The sequence below is a fragment of the Pinus tabuliformis genome, chromosome 5_1, assembly GCF_031772625.1.
Source record: "Pinus tabuliformis cultivar Carrire ecotype Pingquan chromosome 5_1, CPIR1, whole genome shotgun sequence".
Classification (NCBI taxonomy): Eukaryota; Viridiplantae; Streptophyta; class Pinopsida; order Pinales; family Pinaceae; genus Pinus; species Pinus tabuliformis.
The window spans coordinates 654,249,047-654,257,274 of record NC_142305.1 but is presented as its reverse complement, the minus strand read 5'-3'; positions in this window follow the sequence as shown (position 1 = coordinate 654,257,274).

Here is an 8,228-nt window from a genome sequence, read left to right as displayed (position 1 = left end):
GAAGCCAGAACCGCTAGCATGCAGCATACACCCGAGGAGAAAGAACGGTGACAAGACCCCTCGCGGGGATCCTGTAACAGTTCAACCTGCTCAAGTGAAGACCGTTCAAGCACCGCCATCTGAGATCAAACACGGGCGCATGAACGCAGAACCATTCACTCCATCGCCAGCATCCTGTAACCACGAGCCTACAGGAATGTGCAGCCACATGCGGCAGGTAGATCCATCGCTCAAAAAACTGGAAATCATGTGCAGCCGCGCGCAGGTAAGTGTTCTAATCCTTCTCTCCATCAAACTGCATGATTATTACTTCGATTTGTTTTGCATGGCGTAAAGGTGAATGGTTGAGCGGCCTAAAGGCCAGTGATTGGCCACGTCGGTTAGTAAAGGGATAGTCAGAGGACGAGGTGGCAGCCACGACGAAAGAAACACGCAGCAAGCACGTGAAGATCAGTCCCGTCAACCGAGAAGTGAAGTTTAACTGAAAAGGGCGGCGGCAGATCTGTGGGAATGAATGCGGCAACAAACGAATGTGCAGGCGGATGATGGGTGACGTCACCCAACGGTCCGGCGGGGACAGCTCACCCCCGCGCCACGAGCTGCGCCGATTCAAAATCTAATCGGCTCGATTAAGCGTGTATCTCCATCAACCTCACTTCAAAACTTGAGTAGATCCTCTGCTTACCTCTGCATGTTGATACGCCGAGCTCTCGGCTACCTGAACGCTGGTAAAGCACCTCTCGACCACCAGCCAACTAAAGCTCTTCCCGAAGCCTGCGCACTGCTCCTACAGGAACAGTTTCTACAGGAACGCCGTCCTATAGGAAGCAGTTTCTACAGGAACGCGACTCTACAGGAAGGTGAAGTCTTCACGTAAAAAAAAAGGTGGCAGAAAAGAGGTAACCCTGCAACTCCTTCCGCAATTGGTTTTTTAAAGGTGGCAAGGCCATTAGTCACAGTGTGATCATAAAGAATTGGATTTTCGTGCCTATACTATCGCTCCTACAGGATAGCTGTATAATCAACTGTGGTCTGAAAATTCATTGCATGTTCTGTCTTTAGACCGAATTTCCTATGTATCCACCACCTCTGGTATAAACCACTGTGTTCATCATGCCTGGCGGGTTTATCAGGCGAGAGCCCACTAATTCAAATGCATTAAGGAGAAACCCGGCAGTGGTTGAGCTCTTCACTAGAGCGCAATGGATGCCTTTCTGTGATAAACTACAGGGCTACGATGATGAAGTAGCCGAGGAATTTTTGCGGGCTCTACAGCCTAAATCACAGACATTGGCCACGGTAACCTTCAGAGGTCTCAGCCTCAAACTCACCCCAGAGCATATCAGTCAGATTACAGAGCTGCCCATGGGTCTGCCGTGGGACAAAGAAGAGCGGAAGATGAGCCAGCAAGCAAAGAAGGAGTTCTTCCCACCGGAAGAGTCATTCACCGAAGATAAAAATGGGGTAAGAAGGACGAGCCTAACACCACCGTGGAATGAAGTCAGTTTGCAAATAATGAAGTATATTACGTGTGAAGGCCGGTTCAGTATAGTATATGCATATCATTTCCGGCTCCTCACTGAGTTAAGGCACGGAATTGACGATCCTGTAGACCAAAAACTAAGCATCCCTTATTATCTTCTACAGTCCCTCATGGAGTGTGCTACCAAACTAAGACAGGGCATCCCTGATCAGATAGCCCATCATGGGTTAATAAAATTGCTTGTGGAAGATGCCTTGCACTCATATAAAGTTCCCCTCTCCTGGGAGTCATTTAGGAATCTGACACGAGATGGAGACATTAAAATGCTGATCGAAGAGAGTGGCTCCTCCAACACTGAAGACAAGGAAGAGGTGGCTGAGGAAGAAGAGGCTAAAGAAAAAGCTGACTCCCCCATCCTGTCAGCAAGAGAAATAAGGTCAAAAAGCAGAAGAGACAGAGTCGGGAAAAGCCACGTCAGCCCAATTACCTCTCCAGCACTCGCAAGCAAACATAAGGATCAAACCCCCGTAGAAAAAAGAGAAAAAGGGAAGACACCTACCGCTACGGGAAAGGAAAAGCAGGCTTCTACAGGAAGCCCAAAAGCAAAGACCAAGGCTTCTACAGGAAGCCCAAAAGCAAAGACCAAGGCTTCTACAGGAAGCCCAAAAGCAAAGACCAAGGCTTCTACAGGAAGCCCGACACCAGCGTCTACAGGAAGCACAAGGGTGCAAGAACAGGCTTCTACAGGAAGCCATGCACAACCAAAATCTGAGAAGCAGAAGGTGGATGTTTTAGCCAGAGAGGCAGCGGCTGTATTAGCTAGCCTCAGTACGCCACCTAAGCCAAAGGGAAAAAGGAAGAGGGACCCTCCTCTCTACTTCAAAGCACGAAGGAGTGTTCGGATAAAAACAGGAAAACCACAGCAGCAGTCCAGCAGCCCAATTGTCATTGAGGACACCCCTGTTTCTCCAAAAGACAAATCTCCCTCAAAGGTCACAGTTACCTATGAAAAGGGCAGCCCGAAGAAGAGCACATGGCAAGACCGAGTGGACCTGTTGGACGAGAAAACCAGGCTACAAGAAGTTGAGAACGTCCTACAGGATACCTTAGCTCGACTACAGGAAACCGAACAGAAAGAAGAAGGAGGACCTTCATCACCCAGGGTGGATGAGGCAGAACCCCCTCAAGAAACAGCAAGAGAGCATATACCTGAACCTAGTCCTTCACCCAATCTGAATTCATATTACACTTTCTTGGCGGCAGGCAAGATCATCCCACAAAAATTCACCGTACCTCTATTCTTCGAATTGGAGAAAGAAAGAGTCTGCTCCCATACCTGGATGCAAATTGCCAAATCAAAGGGGGTGGGGGACATAGGCCCTCTACAAGATCAGCTCAGGGAGGTCAGAAGTGAGTTCACTATGGCTAAACATGTGGCTAGCTGCCAGCAGGCACTTCTACAAAAAGAAAACCAAAAGCTACGGTTGCAGCTGCAAGAACTCCAGGCAAAGGCAGGACTATCCTCCAAGGGCATCACATCTGAACAAGAAGGCAAGAAGGAGCTGACCACCAATATTGAAGGACCAAAAACAGTTCTACAGGAAGAAGAACAACAGCTAAGAATTGAGGTGCAAGCCTTAAAGGAGCAGCTGCAACAAAAGGGGACGCAATTGGCTTGCATGGCTAGTTGGGCCATGGAAGCCTTGCAGTGCAGACATCCTGCAAAGTCCTATGGGCTGTACTTAAAGGATCAGTGGCTACAATTCCAGATCAACACCCTAGCACAAAGAGGTATTGAGCAAATTCATGACCCACAGCAGTTTACTGAAGTATGCAACACTAGCTCAGCAGAGGATAAAGCTAAGCTAGCAGAATTTTATATCCACAATCTAATTCTGCCCAATGAGGTCTCTTGGGATCCCAATATCGCCTTGGGCGATATGCAACTAATGGCTTTTGCATCATGGCTGAATCATGAGGATCAGAGAACCACTGAAGAGAAATCGGTCATGAACCGGAAGTGAGTGAACCACTGTATATTCGGGCAGAACTAGAAGATCCGGTTGCCCTCACCTCAGCCCGCCAACAGTTATCCAATGATCCTGCAGCTTCCTTGAGATTTATAGACCAGCAAGCCCAAGCAATAGCCCATTTTGAAGACATGGACAGACTCTTGGGAGAAACTGCTGGCCATGCTTGTGCACGTAGGTGGCATGCTTTGGCACATAGCTTGAAAATCAGGGAATACCATACCCCGACCAGAATGAGGGAAGCATTTGCAAGGGTGGACCTGTACAAGAAATCACTGCAAAGACTTCAGGCCAGCTGGATTGGCCTCAAACTCAGCCCTCCATTGTTGCTAGGATTAGCTGAAGGAGGTACAGGAAAGGAAGAAAGGGCACAATGGGAAAAAGTGGAAAATACAGCAGGGTTTCATATCAACCATGAAGACATCACCACAGAAGCTTGGGATGTAAGGGGAGCAGTAAAGGCCATGAAGGATGAGGATCTTGACTAAGTTGCTCAAGGATGAGCAAATGGTTCAGCTGGGGGGTGATGATGAGCCCCAATTTTAGTACAATTTGGGCTCATTTTTGGCCTATTTTGCTTGCTCAAACCATTCATTTTTATTGTTTATGCATACACTTCCTAGTTTATTCATGTTGTTTGTAGGAGAAAGGATAGGCACTTTATCTACGTAGCTAATGCATTGTGATTCCAGGTTTTGGCATTAAAAGGGAGCAGAAGACAACGAAAAGGTGGCAAGGAGACAACGAGTTGGCATTGCTGACGTAAGGAGAGGTTGTCCACGGTCTTGGGGGACATTCCTCGTGATCCTCACCAAGAACTCCGAGCCCCACTCCATCCTCCCTCCGAGCTTAATACACGGCCAGCTGTTCTACAGGAACAACAGTTCAAAACTGCTCTACAGGAAACAGCATTTATGATCATCCTACAGGATCAGCAGTTAAACTATAGATTGAACAGCCGAGCTCCTAGAATCATGGATACTTGTTGGAGCATCGTTTTGTATAAGTATAGAGGCCTTAGCCTTGGTTAGGTTGTTGAAACTCTCGTATTACTATTGTAATTTTGGAGCACAGCTCAAGTTTCGTTCTCTTTTGTAAGCCAATTTGGCATGTTATCAGATCATGAATAAAGAAGGCCACTTTTGAGTTAGTTCTGAGTTTTCTCAAGGAGCTATAGCTCTCAGGTTAGGGCCCAACCTGAGAGCCATAGACCTCCTCAGTGTTGTAATGCATTTACAATTAGGTCCAGCACTTGAGTTTGTTTAGTTTCCTATGCAATTCGGATTTCCAGCTTGTTAGTTTAATTGTTTTCATTATCATAGATAGGACTGGTATGATGCTTTGCTTTCAGTATTCAAGTTTGATAGGTTGGTAGAATAAATCTCTCGGAGCTCCAACAAAAACAGGTTGTAAAGGTTCACTGCCATCTCACTGTTTGGGATTGGGGTGTAGACCATGATCAGCCACCAAAAAGAACAGCAGTCATTTCATCTCCACGCAAGCTGCCACATGAACGTTTTTATTGAAGATCCATTCATACATTCTCAACATTGATCCATACTGCACTCTCACGCACTAGTTTCATTTCTTGTTTTCCATTTCGGATTTATAGGTCTCATGGCATAATAGGTTAATGAATTTCTTGTTTTGATGCACATGTCATTTGTTTCATTTACACTGCTCTTTCTCAAGCCACTTCCTTCATCATTTTCTCCATCCACCTGCAAGTTCTATTCACCTTCTATCTCACTCACGTGCCCTCCAACTCTCTCATTTCACGTACAGCTCCATCTCCTTCACTCTCGTTGATTCCACCCTTCCAAAACATCAACCCATTGCATGCACCCTTCCTTCGTCTGACTTTCCATCTCCTATGACATCATTAGGTCCATCTCCATCTCCCTTAGCCTCCCACACCACTCCAACACTCCATCAACTCCTAAAAACCTCCACGGCCAACCATCCTGTAGACGTGCACAGCCATCCTGTAGAAAACAGAGTATCCTGTAGGATCCCCTGCAGCCTTCCTGTAGGAGGCCATTCACTTCGTTGCCGAGCTTCTGAACGTGAGGGACCTCTGTGGATGGGTGCTAAGGATCCCTAGGGACCTTTCCTAGCCTCCCCAACCTGTCCCACACTTTCCTTCCTTCTCCATCCCACCTGCACAATCAACCCTAATTAGGCCAAGTTCACACTCATTCCACACACCTAAAGGAAAAACACAAAAACACATTTCTCATGATGCAAGTAGCTTAGACCCATGCATTTACACTTATTAGAGGTAATGACAGCATTCATAAGAGTTGCATCCACATTCTTTGCATTATAGAGGATAGACTAGTTAAATTAGGGTTTCATAGATTTACATGCTTTAAATTGCTTTTGATTCAGTTTGTCAAGTAGAGTAGCCTTCCTTTGAGTTAGCTTTCGTCCATCATTGATAAAGCTTCTTCTATGAGCCTATAGAAGTTGGCTTAAGCCCTAGCGGACTTGTGCCAGCTGACCAAGTGACAGCTGCGACAAGGGCTAGTACTTGTGCATACAGCACCGTCGCTTCCAAGTTTGTACGAACTACCGGGTTGATAAAATTAAGAGACAGGAAGCCCCAGGATTTGTAGCATTATTGCTACAATACTGGAGCTCACCAAATGGCTCCTCCAAGAAGGGGTAAAACACCAAGTGAAATTTTATGGTAGGTTGAGTAGATGACGACAATGGAATGAGAAAACTAAGGTTAATGATGCAGAAATAGGCTGATAAAAAGTGGCAATCACAAGGGATAAAGTGTGGAATCTTCACAAGGTAAGGCCAAAAATATGACAAAGAAGAGGACATGAGGATCACATTCTATGTCATGGTGGGTTAGGAGGAGCGATTCTGAAAAGAGAATGAAAATGACTGCATGAATAATATTGATGTTGTTTGAAATCCATGAACAAAGGGGGTCTCCTTGATGAAAAATCCCAATCATACTTTGTACCATTTGGTGTGGGAGTGCTTCCCAAGTGAAGGCTCGGTTGCCTATGTTGTTACATACTTTCCTTGGCTACAATGATCAACACAAGAGAGTATTGCATAGGTACTTTTGGATGAACAAGTGAGTATACCTTGTGGAATGTTCATCTACAAAATGTATCAAGGCTTTTTCTAACAAAAGTTAGGCTTTAAAATAAAGTTAGTACTACTACTCTAGTAAAGATGCATGAGCATATACATATGAATGAATCATTGGACAACTAGAGAAATAGTTCACATAGAAGCATTGATTGTTAAAACACATAAAAAACACCTTTAATAAGTTAAATATCAAAGCCACTAAAATAGTTCAATTTCCTTAGTACAAATGAAACAACATACATAAAAAACATTCAAAGAATAGTCTTACAATATTTATGACATACACATGAAAGTGTGTTGGCTCAACGAGCTTTGAAATTAAGAAGAATGTCCAAGTTACATTGGTATAGTGAGCACTTATAACCCCAATAGTGGAGCAATAGAGCAACCACCTGCTCCTTCAAAAGAACTATATCCCTATCTAATGCCTGATAGGAGTATCCAAGGTGGAAATTTCTTTGCATAACATATGAGGGTGTATATATAACAAATGGGGTGATTATTAACCTCCCTTGTGACTCTTGGGCTACACTCATGAATGTTTGACTTCTCTATGATCTTTCGACTAATTCATGACTTTTCACATTTTATACATGGCTCTTGGACTTCCATTTTACATTAGATTTCATATACATTGAAATTACATAATCCACAAATTATATGGCTAATGATGCTATGACACTTTGACAAGATATGACAAGACATTGATGACATGGACTACATGATAACATGGCAATGTCAAGCGATCCTTTTTGTTGATATCTTTGAGTATTCTTGAGAAATGGTGCATGTTCTTCTTCCTACATTTGCCTTTAAAGTAGGGAGTCTTCAATGTGGTCTTAATTTCAAGTTCTTGTCACAACCTAGTGTCCCTTTGTATTTCTTGATTGATCAAATTGCCTTTCCAGCTTCAAAGGCATCTTCTAGCAGGGTCTCCTTCTTCATCTCTTTCATCATCATCCTATCATAACATGATAAAATACCTGCAACTGAAATCCACTCATGACAGGATGACATAATTCCGATAAAACCATAGTATAATATGCTTCATAGAAACCATTAGCTAAGTTGGAACAAGGTGATAGGATGCGAGAGAGGTTCACAGATTGCACAATTGCACAACTCAATAGGTGAGGGGCCATGACTGAGCCTTGAGACTATGTAGTGCATAGTTCAGGAAGGCTAGGGCTAGACAACTATGTAGTTGAGCGACTTAAGGGGTCAGGATGGATGCTTTAGGCTTGAGGTTTTCCACTATCCATTTTTGGAAGAGTAACAGCCAAGGGATTATGCAGTTGGAAAATTTAAGAGTTTAAGCCAGAGGCTTGATCCTTGAGATTGCACAGTGCGTAGAGGAGGCTGACTGAAGGTAGATACTACATAGTTCTGGAGCTCAAGGGTCGGGAGTGAGCACTTAAACTACGCAGTGCACAATTATGAAAGGAAAATATTATGTATTGTGTGGTGCCAAGAGGAAATATTGAAGCTTGAGTACTAACACTGTACAATGCACATTTCAAGAAGGCTAAGTGAGACCAAGTTACTCGGGCAAGAAATTTTCTATATTTGGCTATGTATGGGATCATTGAGACAAAATT